The sequence below is a fragment of the Manacus vitellinus genome, unplaced genomic scaffold, assembly GCF_001715985.3.
Source record: "Manacus vitellinus isolate BGI_N305 unplaced genomic scaffold, ASM171598v3 scaffold_28_pilon, whole genome shotgun sequence".
In the NCBI taxonomy this organism is placed as follows: domain Eukaryota; kingdom Metazoa; phylum Chordata; class Aves; order Passeriformes; family Pipridae; genus Manacus; species Manacus vitellinus.
This window is the reverse complement of record NW_021940122.1, coordinates 4,650,788-4,672,403: the sequence shown is the minus strand read 5'-3', so window position 1 is coordinate 4,672,403 and position 21,616 is coordinate 4,650,788. Positions and strand designations below refer to the sequence as shown.

Genomic DNA, 21,616 nt, shown 5'->3' with positions numbered 1-21,616 from the left:
CTAATGCAGTATATCTATCTTGGTATTAGATTTGAAAAGGACAAAATGCCCTGAGGGAGATCTACAATGTATAAGTATTTTTAAAGATTTGGCTGAAAACATTTAAACTTCATGCTTCAATGGTCAACAGAAGATTTGCAGCAGATAAGATTTCTTTAAGCTCCCTTCAGAGTCCTTCTTTTCTATATTGATCTGGTTTTCCTTTTCCAAAGGATTCCTGGTTCTCAGAATATGAACAGAAGTTGCAAGAAAGCTCACTGGAGGCACAGACTTTATGCTAAGGCTCTCAGTATCTTGCTGAGATATTGACTGTCTTACGGCTGATGGAATTTCAGTCTTCTCCCCTCTTTGAAGTGTGCTCTAGGGATCCAGGGCTTTTCCTTGAGACAGTAACATATTCAAATTTAAAACCAATAGTTTATTTTACAATTGAATTTATTCCCTAGTGTCAAAGGGAAACTGAGGCAGAAAATTACTAGATCGTACAATGAAGTGAGTAGCAAAGCAGGGAATGAAATCCCACGTTTAATGCTGGCTTATTGAAATCAAAGGCAAAGCTGACTGATGGGACCAGCTTTTCTGAAGATAGCTTCAGGCTCTTCATCTGTTTTCTGTCCATTTAACCTTTGAGTACTTATAGGCTAAAGTTCTAGGAAGTTCAGCTTAGCTAAGTATCCAGAATGGTAGGAACTCCTTTGAATGTTTATATTTTCAAACTGGACTGTAAGTTATTTAGGAACTGTGTTGAACAGAGTATTTTGTCACTTAGTGTCATAGGCCTAGCAAAATGCATTGTATGTCTAAACAAAGTTTTTTCAAAAGTTCATTGTATGAATTTAGTAAGAAAGAGTTCAGTAATTCCATCAGCATTTTTAAAGTTTGAAGAAGATTCAGGATCCAAATATGCAACACTTCCCAGAAGAAAATGCCTGTTTCCTTTGTTGTTGCCTCCCAAACTGGCATGGTTAAAGGATTCGTTACTCAGCAGTGTTCTGGGTAAAAGATCAGGCTGGTTTGCATTTTTTTGTAAGGCAGTTCACCCTTCCCCTGGCAGAAAAGGACAGTTGTATTTATACTGACAAGAACTGTAAATCAGAATTGGAATAGATGTTGGCACTGGCTCTTAATTATTCCTGGGAGCTGGGAATCAGGTACGGCTTGCATTTATACCACGACTCTAAAAGGCCACAGAGTACTTTCCAAAAACTGAACAATGCACGCGTCCGTTTTCTGGGGGTTTCAGCTATAGTAGGCTGCAGCCCACTGCTCAAACATCTGTTAAAGGAATGGGCCCATTAAAAGAACACAGCATCGCTGGAGTGTGGTGATGCATTTTAATTGTCTTCTACTGTACTTTTTCATGCTTTTTTAGCCCTGTGGAAAAAACCAAGTTCTCCTCCAACTGGTCAGAAGTGTTCACATTAACTTACTTGCCTTGAGTTTCACTATGAGTCACCCTGATTTCAGAGGATACTGCCCAGGTGTTCTTGTTTCTTAGCAGTTTTTTCTAAGCGAGTCTTCAAAAATCTCAGTCTTCTCTAGGGTGCAGGGATGTGGGGAGTTTGGTGTTTGTCAGGTTGTTTATGGAGGGCTTAAAAGATCTTTGCTCTTTACCACTGTTGTTCATCACTGACCCATCAGGCCCATGGTGCCATATAGCTGTAGGCTAACTGTTCTTCACCATGGGGCTGGTGGAATTTCATGATAATTTTGCAAAGCCTCACTAGCCCCTAGACCATGCTTCCTTCTCTACTTGTGTTTAAAGAGGTGGCTGTAAGTAAGTGCTTGCATATTCTATTGCAAGCCATCATGTTTTCAGAAGCATTTAGAGATTTGAGTCACAGCTTTCCCATATCAGGCAGCAAATACTGATTTGAGAAAGGAAGAGAGATCATTCCCTTGACCAAATTACAATTTTTTATTTTTACATCGCCCCAGCTGGAAATCACTCATTTTCCCAGAACAGCTCTGCTGTTCCATACACTTCCATACATACATAAAAGGTGAACTGAAGCTGAAGGAGTTGTACTTTTGGTTTATTGTTATTATTTCATTTATTAAACGGAAGTGTCCATTTAATTACTTTTTTTTTTTACTGAAATTTGAAATCTTGAAGATCAGAATATGCATAACTCTATCATTATGATAAGGTGCTGAGCACCTTGGAAGCTGATAAAAAACAAGAGCATTAGGACCTTCTAGGATTGGTTGTCTAAAACCTTTTGAACAAAATTCATCTCTAGCTATACAATGTATAAGGTTTTATACAAATGTAAATTAAATGAAGGCATATTTCAGTCTCTTGATTTGCTGATATTTTGCTGTTTAGTATAACTCAAATGTCCTAGTCCCCTTTTTTGTATTGAACAAACCCCATGGGTGCTTAATCTGATACACGGTGTTTATAGTTTAGGGAAGTAAATAATGACTTACCAGCATGTTATTCCTGCTGTGGGAAGACCATGAGAAGGGGTTGATTTAGCATGGGCATTTTGTTTCATTGCCACTGTCCCTATTGATTTCTCAATCTGTTTTAAAGATTTGGTCAGGATCAGTGGCCAGGCTCGCCTGATACAACTCTTCCCTTTGGGGATGATGATGGCATATCACAGAATCATTAAAGGAAAAGACCTCAGAGATCATCAAGTCCAGCCTTAGTATGACTTGGTAATTCCTAGGTTAAAGCTATGGGCACAAAGCAGTACTTACACTCAAACTGGACTTTCCTCAGTCTGAGTTGATAGCCACTTACTGTTGGGAACTTCCAAGAAACTGTTGATCCAGCCTTTGCTTTTGGAGAAACGAGACTGAAAACATCATGCCCTTTGAGTGTACCTGTCAGCACAAGGCAGTGGTTGGGTGCCACTGGGAGAGACAGCTCCCTGGAACCCCTATCTTCAGTGCCTCACATGTAGGGACCTTAATCTAAGCAAGGAATCTAAAGAAGAGCCTGTATAAACAGTCTGCAAATCTGACTGTAATGAGACATTCCTGAGGTGACTTCTGAACTTCCTCATCCCAGATGGGTGAATTCTCCCTAGGCTGCAACCATGCTCTTCATGGAAGGTAGCAGAATAGAGAATGGATCACCTACAGTTGTTTCTTAGGCCTTGTAGTTGCAGACGTGTGACTGGGAGAAACATCTGAGGATGTCTGGGTTGTACAGGAGTTAACAGAGAGAGTGATTTAGGCCACCAAACGTGGATAGTTTATTGTGGCCCTATTGTAACTTTTCTTATATTTTATATCTTCTACTGACTGCACAGTCCTGTGACCTGCCTTCTGGCTGTGATTTATTTTTCTTGTTAAGTCATTGTTCATCATTATGAGCTGAGATTATTTTTCTGTGTAAATTTAACAGAGAAGCATTCTTGAACTTGAACACATTTTTAATTTTTAAAAAGCAGCAGAACCCCCTTTGCCCGCCTATAATTATGATACTAAGCAATTATAACTCTTTACCCTTTGGTCTTTACAGCATTCTTGTCAGATTAGTACAGGGAGAGGCTTAAATCAGGACACTGCCCCTGAACCACCTCACCAGCTATGGGCTTTGAACAGCTTTTTAAACCTGGATCCAAACAAAATCTTGTCTGAACAGCAAATGCAGAAACGTGGCAGGGAAGCAAGGCCGTGCAGTCGTCAGATGCAGATGTAATTTTGTTGTTATTGCTAATGCTGAAATCCTGAAGGAACAAAACTTGATTGAGGAAGCTGTTGAAGGGGAAAGAAAGAGACCTGCTAGTTGACCTTGGCAAATGTCCGATGTCTTAGGAAGACTTGAAAGTTCTCTTGGGCAGTCTGAGAGAGGGTGAGCAGGCCTTCCTGGCCACCCAAAACTTGGCATGAAGAGAGGAGCAGGTGCACCTGAGTAGGTCAGAGAGTGTTCCACTTGGCCTTTGGAGAATTTCAAAGGAACAGGTACAAGGCAGGCTGCACGTCTCGATTCTTCACAGAGGGAAGGTCATGGAAGCTGTGGAATTGTTGTTGTGTAGGGCTAGAGTATCAGGATGCTTGTCAGATGACAGAAGACATGTAGTGCTTGAAGCAGGGAGTCTTTACTTGACAGGATGAGACCTCTAGTTTTGCCTTTTCAGTTGCAACACAGTGGGCTGAGTAATCCTTTCTCTTGCCATTTATATTTTCTTATACTTGCTTAGAAAAATGCAATGATATCCTCCTAGCTAAAGCAAAACCTGGTATTTCTTAGTTGGAAAAGAACTATCCAAAAGCTGGGTTAGATATACAAGTATTTCATGAACAGAAAAATGTAAATTGTCATTTACATTTTTCTGTTCATGATACTTAACAGTGTTTTGCTTACCACTTGATTAATCTCTTTGTCCTGGTTTATAGTCTATATTTTTCCACCAACCCCAAAGGCTCCCTAACCTTTGCTACTTCTTGCTTGAGAGTCTTTGTGGATTTGTATCTCACTTCTCACTTAACCATTTCTTTCCCTTTTCTCTCCCTTTGCTATCCAAATATAAGTTCATAATTTTTACTATGGGTAAGGAACCCCATTTGTATTTGTCCCAAACTTTGAGGTCCACTAAAAGAGGGCAGGGGGAGAAACTAGAATGGACTGAGTCATCTTTCTTGGCTCCTTGAAAGCTGGAACCAACTTCAAAGGGAACCTCAACTTGGGGGCAGTTGCACAGATGAATCCCAAACCTTTTTACGTTCTTCCCTTTCCTCCTTCTCTCTCCTCATGTAGTCCAAACAGATTTGGCAATTTCAGTTAAGCACGTCTGTGCAGTTTTTTAAAATCCATTACATAAGTTTGTTAGTTTAAGACTCTCTTTTTCAACATATGAGCCTAAAATGGCTTTGATTTAAAAATGGAACTTGGCAGGGAATTTGTTCATATGGTAAGATTTTTTTTTTCTTAGTTTGGTTTCATTTATAATATGTTTTAATCATTTTTGGTGTTTTCAAAACAAATGGTGAAATATGTTTTTTTTTTCTTCAATTTTTGGCTACCCTCCTCTGAAAGGCCTTACTTCTCCCTGTGTGTTTAATTTGGTGCTTAAAAAAGCCTTTTTAGATAGAGGCTGCAGAATGTAGACTTAACATCCCTGTGAGGAGGGAAAATTCAGACATAGATCCTGCTGGCCAGAACTTTGCATCTCAGGGGTCTTCTCTGGTAGAAAGCAGAAGTGTCACTAACTGGGTCTCAGAGTATGTACAAATATAGAAAACAAGTGAAATACAAGGAAAAGAAAGGAGGGAAACAAGGGGGACAACACTGTTTCTATATTCACGATCACTGCATCACAATTATCTGAGCAGTTATTATTTTAAGGAAATTCTTTTCACAGTCTCAGATGCAGCAAAGCAGATTGCTGCCAAGCAAAACTCTTTCTTCTGGTTCCTGAACAGAGGGGCTCTGCATTCTCTGATTGGCCCTAATTGCCCTGAGTTTTCTTACAGAGGTTTTCCTTCATGATCTCCTTAGCACACAGAGTAACCCATAGAAGAGATTTTTGCCCTTTAGCAGGTGGTTCAGACCATGCATCCTGTTAAAATCTGTACAGTGGAACTGGGTTCTAATTTTTTGAGTGATCTTCTCTTCCTGTGCAAAGGTCCCAACTTTGTGGGAAGTTGGGCAGCAGGATACAAGTTAAAGCTGTATTCAGTCTGGAACCTGGGAATAAATGCTTTTAAAAGAAATGCAAGGCTGACCACCTGGGCCACCAGTTGCACCCAGCTATGTAGGAGACCCCAGCTTGTGTTTATACACAGACTGGCTGAAACAAAATGTGCATTGCTTTTGCAAGGGATAACAGCAGAGAAGAGCACTATCAATCTGAAGAGCAGCCCCTTTTTTGAAAAGGGACAGGGCCTGAAAAAAAAATCTCCTCTAAGCATCCTTTGTGGGAAAACCAGGTGCCATTGCTGACAATTTAGGATGAGAAGGAAATAGACACTGGAAAGGAAAGGAAAACAGGATCCACCATAGGAAACTATGGTAAAGGGGGAAAAAACCTGAAACTACACTTCATTCTGGTTAAGGCTGATATATGAGGTAGAGGGAAGAATCTTTTAGGCTCAGAGATGGGCTTTAGAAGATCAGCCAGAAACAAGCACACACAAAAATAAGAAGGCAGAAGGCGTGGGTGGTTATGGGGATTAGTACTGACATATGGAGCCTATCAGCTTGAAGTTACATGTTTAAATCTGACCCAGGTCAGTCATGCCCCAAAGTCATTACGTCATTACTGTCGAACAGCTGTTGGGTGGCCTCTGTGAAATGACTTAGGGGTTTGAGCCCAGTTTCTAATGGTAGGTGTCCAAATTACACATAACCCATCTATATTAATTACCTCCCTGTGTCTGGCAATCTCACCAGAAGGACCAAATACTAAGGGTTCACCACAGAGATTGAGCTGTCCTGTTTTATCTTGGGTGGCACTTCAAGGAAGGGGCTGAAGAACTTTGGCAAAAGTATCATAGGAGAAGACAGCGCATCCCCTGCTCTGTGGTTAAAGTCAGACCACTGGTTTTCAAATCCCTCAGACCTGCAGATTTCACTAATGCTGCATTTACTCTTGAAGTCAGCAGAAGGTATTTCATAACTGACTGCTTGCATGATGTTGAATATACATCATTTGGTTTCTACTTTCGGATCATAATAGTATAAACAGGAAAACTACATTTTGAATTCATTAAGTTCTTCCTCCGCTGTTTATAAAAGATAAAAACTTCTCTCTCCTTTTTTTTTTCTAAGGATTGATTGGTGTCATGTACATATTCGTTCACTTCTGTTTATGCAAGATAATAAGAGTATTAACATGGAGGTGGAATAATGGTGTTTATAGTTCCATCACCACTGTTTATATAAGATAAAAACAGTTTAAAAAAAACGAAAAAAAAAGAAAAATAGTGAGAGAACATTTGCTGTTATGTACATATTTTATTTTTTTCCACTTCTGTTTGTAAAGAATGTAAAAGAAAAAAAGTGTTGCAAGTTGAAGAGGAGTTGATTCTGTTTGTAATACTTCTGTGCTGTTTACCTAAGATAAATTAATTTAGAGTTGATGTAATGACTATCTTGGGAGAAGAGAATTGGGGTGAAAGAGGGACTGCTGGGGTTATGTCTGATACTCTTAGTACCTTGTAATCCTTTCCTTTATTAAGAAACATGAAAGATGTATACTGAATCTTTCTAGTGGGAATACGATACCACCGGTGAGGCTGGGGACACGCGGTGCTGTCACGCCAGCTAATGCTGCGGCCGCTACCGGAGGGGTTGGAGGCTTTTGCTGGCAAGAGAACTCTCAGAACAGAAAGGATACTGCAATAGTCTGAAAAGATCTCATGAACGTTAAACCCCTTGGTATCATTGTCCATGGACTTAGTCCAATAATTGTGTGCCTGTATGACTCTGTTTTGTTCTGCAGCTTTGAAGTCTAATCCTAATTCCTTCAGGGAGAAAGGCTTGTAAAATGCCTGCATTTCAGAGAGACAGAGAAATGCTACCTTTGATGCAAGCTCTATTGTCAGTCTCACTCAGTCCTTCTGATTCACCCCTGCTCCTGCCCTGTGCATGGGCATATTGACAGATGAGGGAAGCTGGCAGATGTGAATGTTTCCTTGGGATGAGCACTGATGCACTGTTTCTCAGTGTCAACCAGAAAGGCCACTTATACCTAATAAAAGAGCAACTGTGTGGACATTAACACACACGCAGACAAAAAGTCCGTGAGTATTCACTTACTTTTACAAATGAGTTTGCTCCGGCTGTAGTCACGCCCTTTGTGTGTTTGCTTTGTGCAAACATTCGAGAAAGGCAGGCTTTGCTCTAGTCAAAGCAAACGGCCTGCTTGAAAAATCACATGTTCATATACTTTCAGGTACTGAACTATCAGCTCACACACACACTTACTGTGTAAGTGGTAAGTGCTGTGACAGACGGCTTTCTGCACGTGGTTTTTACCTTCCTTTGTGCAGGCAAAGGAATCAGCCCGGGAGCTGCCCTGACCTTCTCCAGATGGTGATGGACATACATATAAGACTAGCTTAAGGAAAAATAGTGAGAGAAAATCAAACTGCATCCCTAACTAGAAAGCTATAGAGTGAGTATTAGTAAATATAGTATTGCATCAAAAATGCTTTTTGTCTTCCAGAAGTAGTTACCATCTTTTATAATTTCATAGTGACATTTTTCTCTCCTGTAATCCTGAATGTGTCCAAATCACGATGATGTCTTCATCTCTTCTTCCCAGTTCTTATTTCAGCTCTATAAATGGTCTTTACAAAGCAAACCATTTAAGCACATGCATAAGTCCATTTCTGTTAAGGTAGTAAATGTTAAAGTTAGGGAAGTAAAGGTTAAATTTTAATTACGTGCTTGAATCCCGTTGCGTTCACACATCTGAAGTTAAGCATGGGCTTAAATAAATGGTTTGAGGGTTCAATGGTTTAACGTTAATCCAGTCAGGATCCAAAACCAATGCTGTACATCAGTTGTGTGACATGGTCTATTGCATTGCTTGATCCCACCTTTGCACCCCTGCTCCGAATGTCAAGTACTTGAAGCAGATCGTATATGTTTAGTGAGCAGAATTGCCCAAGGTAGATGAAAAAAATAAGCTGCATTGGGAAAAAATTGCAATTTGCAGATGGGCCTTCCAGAAGTGGATAAGGGTTCCTCGAAAATTTCTCTCTACTAATTGCCAGCCCCTATTGCCCTTAGTGCATCTACATGGAAGTGGATGCAAAGAGCAGGGATAGATCTCTCAGCAGGCTGAGGAGTTTAAAGGAGCTTCAATCAGAAAGTTTTGTTTTTCAGATGAATATATATTGTCATGGGTACAAAATGACATTTCCTGAAGTGAAGGCCATTCTCATCTGTCTCAGAGCATTCCAACATACAATACTGTGTGTCTTAATTATGGTGTTTCTGTGCCTAAAAAAGGCTCAGAAATTTCACTTTTCAGAGTTGTCTAATCAAGTTGCTCCACCTTGCTATTAGGCATGAATGGCAGTCAGTGCTCCAGGGAAGCCTGAAATTGAAAGAGCAGCAGGTGGGGAGCAGTGGGTCAGGATGGGTATGCATTTAGGAGAGCTGTGTGGGGAGTCCAGAAGTAGAATAGCGGGAAGTGCTGTAAATTGGATTGAACACGTTGCTAGTGGACAGGGTGAAAGATTATACAGCATTTGTCTGTGTGACCATAATGAGCTTTTTTCCCATAAAAGATTTGGGGAGAAAGTACTTTGTATGAATAGGGTCCCTTTAAGAAGCACTTTTAAAAGAGCTCATTTTCGATTCCAATCATGTATATGCCCCAGCAAGACTGTAGCCAGATGCTTGTAGATCTGAAGAAAACAGCCCAACCCTTTTCCTATCATCTACCAGAGATGACAGACTTTAAAAACTCAATGGCACTTTCGATAACTTCTAACAAGAACTGGGACTTGCCTGGCTCCATTTGTCTGGTCAATGCTGTATTTCTCTGATTTATCCCATGGAGATTTTCAGCAGAACTTTACACTTAGTGTCTAAATTAATGATATTCCTTCCTTTTTGCCATGACAAAAACCACTCTGCACTATATACATTATGCTAAAGTTTTTGTCATGGATGTAATCTGTAAAAGCTTTTTCAGCTTCATCGTTTTGACAATCTGATTCCATTAAACCCTTCCCAGGGATCACTTTTGTATGGTGTGCATGGGGGAGACTGTTTGCTCACATGGTTTTCCCTTCATTGAAGCTAGAAAACAGTGATCATCTCCCAGGTTACATGGTATGTCTTTCCACTGACCTGTCCCCAGGAAAACATATTTTGAGGAAACAGAGGCATTTTCTGTATAGCTCTCCTAGTAAACAGAGTCTTCTCATTAGTCTAGTCCATAACTTTTCTTCAAGGCTCTTTTAGGATGGAGACGTGACCTTAGCTCTTAAGCTGTATAGATTGGTTTGTTGATATCTCTGTGCAGTAAAAAGCTCTGAATACATAAGACATTTCTCAGTATTTTTCACCATTTCACTTGCACTGAAATGGAAATTGTTGAGTGCTTTGAATAAGGAAACTCTCTAGTTGTTCTCAAATACATGGTTAACTTTAAATCCTTCAGTGAATATTCACCACAATATGGTGATACCTCTGGCAGATACCTTCCACTATTGGGGGTTCCAAAGGCGTCTGTTGCCTCTGATTCTGCCACAGTGGCAAGTGATAGATGCTGCTGATAAAAACTAGAGCTGATAAATGATAGAGTTGATAATGAAAGAAAAAAAGATGCTTTATTTTAAAATTCATCCCCTCACAGCGTACTTTCTAAGGAAGTTTGTTGTTTTAATCTCAGTTTTATGGCAATCAGAAAACTAAGATTTTGTGGTGAAAGCAGATAGGAGCTGGGGGGAAATCTGATCCCACAAAACCTACGTTTGTCTTCAAGGAATGCTTTTTATCTGCTTTTGCTACAAGGGAACATGGTGTAGAGGTACCTCTTTGCTTCACTGTCAGTGAAGTCAGTAGAGCTTTTCATGTCGACCTGGGTGATGGGCATGACCATCAGTCTTTTTTGGGATAACTGGCAGTGCAGAATAGCATTGCCTACAGCCTGCTTTAGCATAAAACCAAAATCTATCTCAGTAGGCTTCCAAGAGTGTCAGAGCATCTCAGGTTCATTAATTCATTTATCCATGCCACAAACCAAAAGTAAATTTTAAAGTGTTGGGGTTTGAGGGTTTTTTTGCCACCTGCTAATAACTTTACCTTCCTTACTTGTCCAGAGTGTTACCACAGATACTCATATTTCTCAACCTGACAGCTTTCTGATCCCCAAGACTGAGTAGCTGGGTTATCTCAGCTACCCATCTTACATGAAGTTTGTGTCCCTCATTTTAAATAGCAAAAGCACTGTCTGCATGAACAGACCATTATCCTGGTTGGGTTGTTAAAGTTACTGTAATGCTGACTTTATTTTCTTGTAACAGTTCAGAACAAAATGTTTCCTTTGGAAGGTCTCAGACCTCTATCCTCCCAACTCCTAATCACAGTAATATCCAACCTCAAGGAGTCATTAGTGAAGACTCACAATATCCTGTAACAAGTCAGCTATGAAGAAATTGGTGTAGTTTATCTCTTTGATTCATATGTGTATGAAAATAATGGGTTGCAAAATAAAGCTAGCAGTGCTCTCATGCTATACAGTATCCATTGGATTTGAGTCTTTCCTCCCCTACCCACTTGCCTCCCAAACTAACCCTGAGTATAGTTCTGCAATCGCATATGAGACAGGGTCCATCTATAGAAGTGACATGTTCTTAGACTATAAGGCCTGTTTATTGTGCTGCTTCTTAAACTGACTCACCTATAAACCTCCTTTTGATCATGGTAAGCTTTTGCATTTTTAGATAACTGGGAAAATGGTGTGATGATTATATTCAAATCCAACCCATAAGGAAGGGTTTATGTTTCTGAATTGAATGGATGCAGTGAACTATGTAAACTGAGTTTGAATAAGTTCTTGGAATTATTTGGTTTTGGTTTTGGTTTTGTCTTTGTGAAATGGACATTTAGCTTTACAGGAAAGCTGATAAGTAGCATAAACTATGGCTCACCACTAAGAGACTTTGTAAAATCTCTGTGTCTGCTGTTTGGTTTGGCTTCAGCAATCAAAGGGATTGGCTTTTCTTCACTGAAAGGAGCATGCAGGTGGCTTTTCAGGTTTCTGTAAGGATTTTTCTTCTCATTTGATGTGATACAGGCTCTAAACTGGGCATCAAAAGATGTGAGTTCATTTTGTAGTTCTCCTTTAGTATTGATCAGCTTCAAGATTAGTTTAGCTTTCTCTTCTTTCCTTTTTTCATTCCATACAATTGGAATAAGGACAATTACCCCTATAAAGCAAAAAGTGATGTTCAGCTCATTGGTGGTTTGTTTGGGTTTTTTAACAAATAAAGCTTCTGAGACTATGTATATTGAATTTCACAGCTTTAGGGCATGTTAGTTGCTCTCTGTAGCTGTACAGATATGGATAAGCTGTACTGTTTTGGGGAAAACTGGGAAGTTTGGAAAACTAAAGAAATAATTCAGTCAGTCAGGAAGCATATCCTACAATTCAGTTGTGAGTATTATTTCTACTTGTTGACTGGGTCAGCAAATGAAATTGCCAGGCTGAGGTAGCCCAAGATGGTTTGGTTGTTCAGGAGAGGAAGTTCAGGACTGTAACAGAAGTGTTGCTTTATAGGCTGAGTCCTACTAAAGAAGGTGCTAGCTACTCACAAGTGTGACTTCTTTTATATTATGTCTGACTGGGGCATATACCTTTTCCCTTCAGTTACATTTTGCAATAATTTGATTCAGTCGACTACCCTGTCTTGTCCTCTATCTATATTACCAAATGGATATTCCAATTAAGGTAGAAGAGTTGGTAAAAAATGCCATCTAAGCTAGTTTACTGTTGCACAACCTAAACTCCCTTCCTGCAGCATCATGTAGGTAGTGAGAGTCAGGGAGGGAAGCATGTCAAAGTTAAACTGACACAACTAGGATTCAAGAGGGGAGGTGGTTTGGATATATTAGCAGTAAAACTTAGGATTAGGTACAGGATCCTATAAAATACCATCAGATTTGCTGATAAGAGGGATCAGATTCAATGATAAGAGACTGCATTCTTGACACTTCAGCCGTGCATCCCTATATAAAAGAGCAATGAAAAACTTAGTTCCTCTGAAACTCAGCTGTCAGGGCACGCATCACAAAAGTAACAGCATTTCTACAGAGTACACTGTTCTCATACCAAATATGAAATGGAGAGTACTGTTCCCAGAAACCCTTTTAGTGGATCTTTATAAGGTAGTTTTGATTCATTTTAATAGGCATGAAGTGAGAAGAAACGGGTGAAAAATAAATTCCAAAGTATTGATTATGGCCTTTTAGGAAAAAAACAAGTTGGTTCTCCTTCTGGAAAGCTCAGACAAAGCACATACTTAACTTGTCTTTGTAGATGCCGGAGGCTTAACACTGCATACAGAAGTACAGCTGCGTAACCCTGGTGACTTCAGTGGGTCTGCAGGGGTTTAAAGGAAAGTGAAATACTTTTGCAATGCTTTTAGTCTTGTTCCAAATGTTGCATACTGTCACAAGAACACAATTCATGTTTGAAGCAGCACAAATTATAAAAAAATGGAGCAGAAACCATATGCTATCTTATCCTTCAAGAATTTGCTGTTCTTGTGTACAGTCTCTGTCAGGTTAAGATTTTCCTACAGGTCTTCGTATAGTCAAGTTCCGATTTCTTTACTGGATAGGCAGATACCCTTTGCCCCCCCAGCACCCATGGATGATGCAGACCCCCACATCCCTGCACAACCCTCCAGTGCCCTTGCAGCTCAGGCTTCACAGTGTCCCCCACCCTAGCTGAGCCTGTTCTCAGAGCATCGTGGTACTTGCAAACTCAGCCAGTGCCCTTTAGTTCTGATCTGCAGTGCCATCAGGGAAAAATGATATATCGGAGTACTTATGTCCCAAATTGAATGTTAGTCAGACATTAAAATGAAAGAAATATTATGGGGAGTCAGCACGTCTCACTGTGGAAATAAATTACATAGAGTGGGGTGTCATGGCTCTTGGGACTGCATATGGTCCAAAGACACCATTTAGAGAAGTGATCACAACACAGCCAGGTTTATCAGATCATGCTGGAGGAACATTAATACCCAGAAAGAAAATCATAATTAGCAACAGAAAGCTCCCAACCAATAACTTAAACTCATTTTCCAGGGTCACTTCCTCACATTAGTAACCTATTTGTATGTATCACTAGATTTTATAGTAATTATCTCCTTATTAATAGTAACTTCACTAATTGCTATTATTAATAAAGATGCATTTAGTTCCTAATACCTTTTTTGCTCAGCTTAACATTTTGGTTACTGAAGTTGAGTCTGCCTAAATAATTCAGTATTATTCGATTGTATTTTCTTGTGCTGTGTAGTCCAGTTTTGGAACTGCTGAATTCAGGACAGATACTTGAGAGGGTGCAGGGAACACTGAACTGACCCTGCACTAGAACTGCAAATCTCCAAGCAGGGAAGCAGAAGATATGCTTCACTGCTTATCCAGCTTGCAATAAGGAGAGCACAATTTGATGTGGCTATGGTGTAAGGCAACAGATCTAACTTGTGAGCTACCAGTTCAACCACACTCCATCAGAACAGAAAATTCACCTACAGGTGTGAGCAGAGACAAGGCGTAATTTTTAAGGTATGATCCTGAAAGGCAGAACTTTTAGGTATATATCTTTGTATATTTAGGTAGTTATGTTTTCTATTTTCTTCTGTTTAAGGTTTCAGAGCTAAGTTCCAACATATTGCTACAAATTCCTCAAAGATGTAGTCAGTGGTTAGAGTTACTGAAAGATAAAAGTAGTACTATTTCAGGCCATCTTTAAGTCAAGGTGCGTGCTCAAAATACTACGTTTACATTAGAAAACAAGAATCTATTTAACATTTTTCTTCCTCACTTTTGGCTACCTTTGCTCTCACCCTGAGCCTCTTAAAGCAACTAAAGCTGTAATGCGCTGTTGCTTCCAGAGAGCTCTCCCGCTCTTCTTTTAAAGATGTTTTCCTCAGAGGTGGTGCTTTGTATAGAGACTTTCCTTGACTGCAGTTCTTAGGGAGCAGGAGACCTCCAAAGGATGTTAATTAGAGTTCAGTTTGCAGATGCAAGAGACTACTTTTCTTATTTCATCTGTCTCATTGTTTTTACTGAGAACAGCTGTTAGGACTTATTTTGGGCTAAGTTACCTGTGGTATGAGTCAGCTTGATGTCTTTTTGAATTAGCTTATATATACATGAAAGTCCAAATTTTGATTGCATTAATTTCTTTTGTCTTATCAAAACATAATATTATCAAGCCTTCTTGGCAAACAGAGTGTGCTGAAACATCTATTCCATCAAGACTTTTCTTTTGTATTTTCTAGTTAAGGGTCCGTGAAGTTTCTGGTTTATAAAAGCATTTTTATGTGTGTGCATGTGTATCACACATTTAAAGTCTCCTTTTCTCAGTACATATTTCTCAATTTGAAAAAGACAAGACTAAAATTTGAACTATTCTTAATTAAAAAAAAAAAAATTAAAAGGCTCCTTTGACTAAATTTTCCAGCTCAGATTTAACAATGATACTTTCACACTAGTGAAAGAAAATATAACCTTGAGCTGTTATAAATCCTCTACAGTATGTGTTGAGGCAAACTGCAAGGCGTTGTCTTCAAATTTGAGAGAGGAAACAGTCAGTTGCCTTTTCTATTATCTTGTGCACTGTAGCTTCTAAACATGCTCTGTCTTTGGAAAATGAGTGATGGAAGTATTATTGATAAATATTGATTCAAAATTGTTCTCAAGTCATCATTGCATTCTCTACAGAACAACAATTTGGCTGTTTATTGCTTTAAAAAGGGCATGTACACCTGTAGGTGGGTAGATTTTTTCAAATTCTTTAATAATACAAAGCAAAAATACGTATATGTGTACCAATGTTTGCAAACGTATGTTAATTCTAATGTAAATAGAAAAACTCCCTGTCATTTCTCAAAGATCATTTTGTTTTGATTCTCCAGTATTGTAGATTAAGAGTTGATACATGGCCATATAATTGGTTCTAAAGCTGAATTTGCAGTGTCCTCTTCCATATGAGCTTTCTTCCTCACTGCAATAAGTTTTCAGTTGTAAAACCATCCCTCAGTTCATCTCTTTCCTAGCACCAGCTCAACCGAGTGATGGTAATTTCCCTTTGTATTACGTAGAGTAGCCAGCCCTTCTCTTCAGTCTTGTATGACTAAATAAGTCCATGAGGACAGGGGCCAAGCTGTGGAGCTTCCTCCTCTAGGAGGCACACAGAGGTAAAGATGCAGAGGAAGAAAAGGAATCTGCCCAGTTAATAGTTTGCAAAGACTTGCTTGATATCAAAGGGAGCAGAATTAGGCCTCTGCAGAGGTCAAGATCCATAGAACTGCTTTTCTCTGATGGGCCTTTTGGGCCACTTCTGTGCTGTGACACTCTGCTTAAGTAGGTGTCATTATCAGTCCCTAAGCAGACACCATTGTGCAGTGAAGCCTGTTAATACAGGTGCCTGAAATTCCGGATATTTTGACCGCTAAAGGAGGTGGCCACAGGAAAAGAAAAAAAAAAAGGAAAGGGAGAACTTGAGGATCATTATCCTCTCTCTGTTGCCATGTCACTTTTCCTGATGTGGCCCCTTACCTCGTGTGTGACATCTGTGGCTAAGGCGTTGTCATATTTCTGGTATGCTAACATAACATTTGACTGCCTTCCTCTGCATTCTTGTAATTAACTCCTAATATTAAATCACTTTCCATCTCTGGATTCCTCAGCAAGCTGATTGAAAGGTGATTTAATTGCGCAGCATTGCCAGGAAACATGTTAGGTGATTGCTGGCTGTAGTAAGAAGTAATGGGAAGGTAATAGGAGATATCACAGGGACTAAGATTCTGCTGGCCATTAGCAGAGGTGACTTCAAAAGGCAAATGATAATTAGTATAGATTTCACTGAAACAAGTTTCCATCTGCTGCTAGTCACTGAGATTTTGAGCTGCTCTCCTATTAAGGATTTGCATGTACGTTCCTGGGTTCTCAGTGAAAAGGACACTTAGGGGAAAAGGGTATAAATCAACAAATAACTGTGTAACCTGCAGAAATATAAATCTATGTAGATTAATCCGTGTTTCCTAAATTGCATACTAGATTGTAATTCAATCAAAGGGTAGGGGTCTTGTGACGTTTATGAACATTTATGGATAGTATGAACGCTCAGATTAAATGTCAAACCTGGTATTCAGTTTAGAATCATGTATTATTGTTATTCATTAATATATGAAAACAACAATTATATCCACTAAAATCCTCAATTTAATTTTGCTGTAATCTGTCTCGGCTGTGTCAGAAATGCAGTGCAGCCTCTTTGCCCCCTCAGATCATTTAAAGGGCTCCACTGAATTTCAGCTGTCTGCTCTTTCACTGCATTCCCCCAGAATGGCACTGGCTCCATTTGACCCCCTCTGAACTGCAGAATTCTCTAGTAAATTATTTTCTTTATCTTCCACTGGGATTAAATTTTAGTTTAGATAGCAGGTGTAGTGCATTCAGAAGGGGAGGGGAAACAAGACTGCATCTTAGATCCAATTCACTGAGTAGATTACATATGATAAAGCTGTGCCCTTCACTGGTTTATGTCAGTAAAGGGTGAAAATGTTTCCAGGCAGACCAGTCATTTTAGGATTATCTGAATCTGTTATCAGTCCTTCAATCCTGCTTCTTCCCAGCCTGGGGCTGAAGGAATGCTCACCTTGGTAGTGCAGTATATCAGAGAGATCCTAAATCACTTTGCAAAAATGGAGCAGAATTGCACTTGAAGCAGGTTAACTCAAGCCATTTAGTGAATAAATTCTAAGAAGCAACTGAATGCCAATTGCAAAAATGTTTTTGACGCCTAAGATATTCTCAATATTCTCAAGTCCCTGCATGGTTTACAGCCCAAATTTCACTGACTTCCAGTGGACTTTGACTTGAATGCCTCAGTCACTTTTGAAAATTGCAGTTAGCCTCATAAATCTATCATCTGCTTATATAAAGTAACTCATACCACTGGCTTTCACCATCTCAACTCCCCATAAATAGAAATTCTTCAGTGTTTAGGAACCTTATTCTCATTAAACTCAGGGGGGACTAGATTCCTAAATGGCCTTAACATTCAAATCTTTCTTATCTTTTAGTCTTTGTGATTTAAATAAAATTTATTCATGTAGCAAAGAAAGAGAAAGTGAGCAGAATCTGACCACAATGAAGGAAGGACAGGTTTAAGATTAGCCTTTGGTTATTCTGTCCAATGGCCAAAATGGCTTCTAAATAATAATGATTAATTAACACTTGGAATTCAATATAGAAAATATCAGTGGATTCCATTTGTCCACTCCACCAAACAGAGCCATACTGGGTTGAAAACAAATGACATAAATTGAGACAGGATACTATTCTGCTTCTAACAGAGTGACCTGGAGAAAACAGTGAACTTTCTTAGACTTCATTTTCTTATGTTGTTATATAATAATATATCTTGAAGAAATCTACTGTGTTAATCTAATGTAATTAGGTTAAATGTCTCTAGTGACCAACAGTGCCATATCATAAAATGTTTCACCCCAGCATTTTAATGGTTCAGGTTCTGCTCATGGTTTCAATTAAGTTAGCATGATTGCACAGGGCAGTGACAACAGGATTTGGCCCACTTCTCTCCCGCATACGTGTTCTGCAGTTATCTAACCTGGAATGAATCATAGCTTCCTCAGACACGTCTTGTTTTTCCAGTACTTTACAGGGCAAGTTTTGTTTTCGTATATTTTCTTTTGAACAAAACTGGTAATCAAGTGTCCAGACCAATTGCAATCATTTAAAAAATTACGGTGTTTCAGTTCTGATGATTTGCCAGATCCTGGTTTGCACCTTCTAGTATATTGTGCCTGTCTAAAATTACCCTACGGTTTTAATAAGGCACGACAATCTCGTTCACTTCTTACAGCAAATTTAGTGGTAATGTTGGTTTAAGTCATTACTCAGCACCTCCAGAATCTCAGGCTGTAATTTGTAGAATTCTTTGGCATCCATGTTGTCAAGGTTGCTTGACGTTTTCCCTTAAGAGACCTTGTTTTATGTTGCTTATAACAGAGCCAAACACTAACCACTCAGCCTAAAATTTTCCATTCTCTGGGGTTTTTTTCCCATACTGGATGCCTCCCACTTTTTTTTCTTTTACCTTTTTTTTTACTTTTTTTTTTTTTTTAACTCTGGGCCTCCAAGGCACATTCTTTGGCTCAGACCTCTTGTCTCAGGTTCTTCCTGGGTTTGCAGCTCACCGTCCCATCTGCCCAGAACCCTGAAAGAAATACTACCCAACTACTAGCCACTAACAGTCCTTCACATATCATTTATTACAGATGAGCCTATGGGCTTCCATGATTAAATCTTCAGGAGCAATGTAAAGGAGAATAAGGGATACATGCTTAGCAATGGAGATTTTTTTCCACCAGGAGAACTTCCCCCTTAAAGTTCATTAGAATAATGGATTCTTGAAAGTAAGACCTTCTCTTCACCAGCCTGATCTTGCCCTTCCTTTCATTTTATGTCATTTCAGCTTTTCAATCTGGGCAGAATCCATCCTGTTATCTGTCTCTTGCAAGTCTTCCTTACATGTGGGAACAGTCAGCTTCTTTAAAGTGAAATTTACTGTTAAACAGGGCCTCTCTGGGTGGCCTATCTGAAGGATGCTGTAAACATCTTGTTTCCTGCTCTACAGCTTTTATGATTCTCTCTGCTCTTTCCTCTATTTCTTCCACCTCCCTTGCCAGTGACCAACCACTAGATATGCAAAAATGCTTTCTCTCACACTCTCCTCTACCAGGACCATAAGTCCCACAAATAGTTGCTACAACTCTGAACAAATTTTCTGCCTGCCTTTTGTCTCTCTCTGCTGTGAGAGCTCCTCTCTTTTCCTTCACTGTCTCAAGTCATGTTTGTATTTCTCTACCTCTTCCTGTAACTAGACAGGAAACAGTGGTTGAGGGCCATGTCTTAAGTACTGTAGCACAGACATGGGTCTCATGGTCTTTGTCCACTGTGCTCCTCATTCCCTGATAGCAACCTTATGGAGAGCTCTGTCTGGTCTGTCTACCAAAATTTTTTTCAGCTTGGTGAAGGGAAGCAGAGACAGGACTGATTTGTAGCTTTGAACATTTGGGGAGCGTCTGCCTTTGTTTTGTGTCCAACAGGAGTATATGGATATAATTGCTGTTTTCATATATTAATATATTAATATTGTTTATTGCTTCATCCCAGGTTAATGTGCTTTGGAAATAAATATGGAAATAAATATACTGACAATAAAACTTAGATACTCCATAGCAGACCTGTAGTCTACCAAAAGTTTGCAATCCTTTAACCATTCCACTTTCATGCAGTCATTTTTTTCTTAGGGGTCTCAGGGTAACAAATCAATCAAATCCGAAAGGTACTATGTTGACAGAAGGAACTAAGGCAACACAATTTTTCTGTGCAGCTATCAGCTGTAATGTAAGCATTCTCAGCCCTAATAATAAGCCTAACCCCTCTTCTGTGAAGGTCAGGATTGAGAAGGCGAGTTCTGTTTCAGAATCCTGTATATCTGGCATGACTGGTAAGAAGGATGCCGTTCAAGTCTGGCAGTGTTTTTGTGATAAGAGCATTTGTCCGTAGGAGCCACAAGCCTATTTCACGGAGACTGTTGAAAGGCCACCAGAGAATATTTAGTCTTTGCTGGCTTGGAATTATTCCAGGACTGAAAGGCTCCTGAACCACTACCAGTTTTCTCAGCTCCATAGTTCTGGGGTCAGGTAGTTTAAAGCCTCCAAGATCTATGCAGTTTGTGAATTTAAAACACCATTTGCTTTTTTTTACCTCTTTTGTGGGAATTGCCACCATCTGTAAGTCTCCTCGATCCCTGTTTTATATTGGTATAATTTAGTATGTTTATTGTAACTTGATTTCCTTTTTTCTTTCTCCCTTTTCTTCTCAGATCACTCACAATCAGTTTGTGGCCTTTCTCTGAAGGAACCTTTTCTGTCTCTTGAGTAAGTATTTATACTAAACATTTTATACTTTTCATTGGTATGAGTTGTGAAGTTCCATCAAAGTTAGCCCAGGGCCCTTGTAAACTTCTCTGTTGCTCCCCATGGCCACGGGACTCAATATTGAGTTTTTCTTCTAATGCAGTCCAAGACTTTGATGCAGTATCACCTTATGAGACTCAGATTTTAGTTCAGTGACATTGTGTGATTGATTGATCTGGAATTTATATGTGTATTTCTGGATGACAATATGGACCGTGTTTGTTTATACGTGGGAATATACTTGTTCTGATGGCCATTATGCCATTGTGCTCTAATTCAAAATAAAACAGTATTCCATCCTGTGCAAGTGCACAACAAGTACAAAAAACAGTCAACTAGCATTGCTACCTGTCCTTGATGAAATTTGACCTTGTGGCATGGGACTCTTCTTTACCCAGTCCTGAGTGCTCTCTGACCTGCTCTTCTCATATGGGTAGATTAAATATGCTGTATTTTGTTTGACACCTGACCGTATCAGGATTAAAAATCTATTAGTGGTTTCTTTGGAAGATGTTATGCAGGATTCTCTTCTCATCTGGTCTCCCTTTCACTTGAGTTTGGGTGCTGCTATATAGGTTGTTGATTTGGTGACCTTTTTAAGTGAAGAAAATACTGTATTTGTTCAGATTATTGCGTTTTTAAGACCCAGAACGAGAAGAATTAATTATTTCATAGTTTAAGTTTTGTTTTTTTCCTTTTTCGAGGAATAAGGAACCTTTGGGAGTGTTTGTTTGTTATCATTTGAGTTTTAATTTTGTCAGGTTTTGACACATGATGGTTTTGCGCATTTGGAACAAAAACTCACATTTTTCTGGGATTCCTTCATACATATTGGCAGTGAAATCTAGTGCTTTTAAAACAATGACTCTTCTTGTTGCAATCTAAAGAGAAATATAGCACTACCACTTCATAATATTTACCATAGTTAAGTAAAGAGAGACCA

At 39.3% G+C, this 21,616-nt stretch overlaps 1 protein-coding gene across 7 annotated transcripts in view; it reads left to right on the top strand.

The window, feature by feature from the left end:
- Positions 1 to 21,616, top strand: part of ZBTB20 (zinc finger and BTB domain containing 20) — a 449,521-nt gene that overhangs the window by 312,746 nt on the left and 115,159 nt on the right. For all 7 annotated transcript variants that reach the window (XM_018074633.2, XM_018074632.2, XM_018074635.2 and 4 more), the window contains one exon: positions 20,580 to 20,634. The gene's annotated coding sequence lies outside the window, so the exon portion shown is untranslated. The remainder of the gene's footprint in view (positions 1 to 20,579; positions 20,635 to 21,616) is intronic.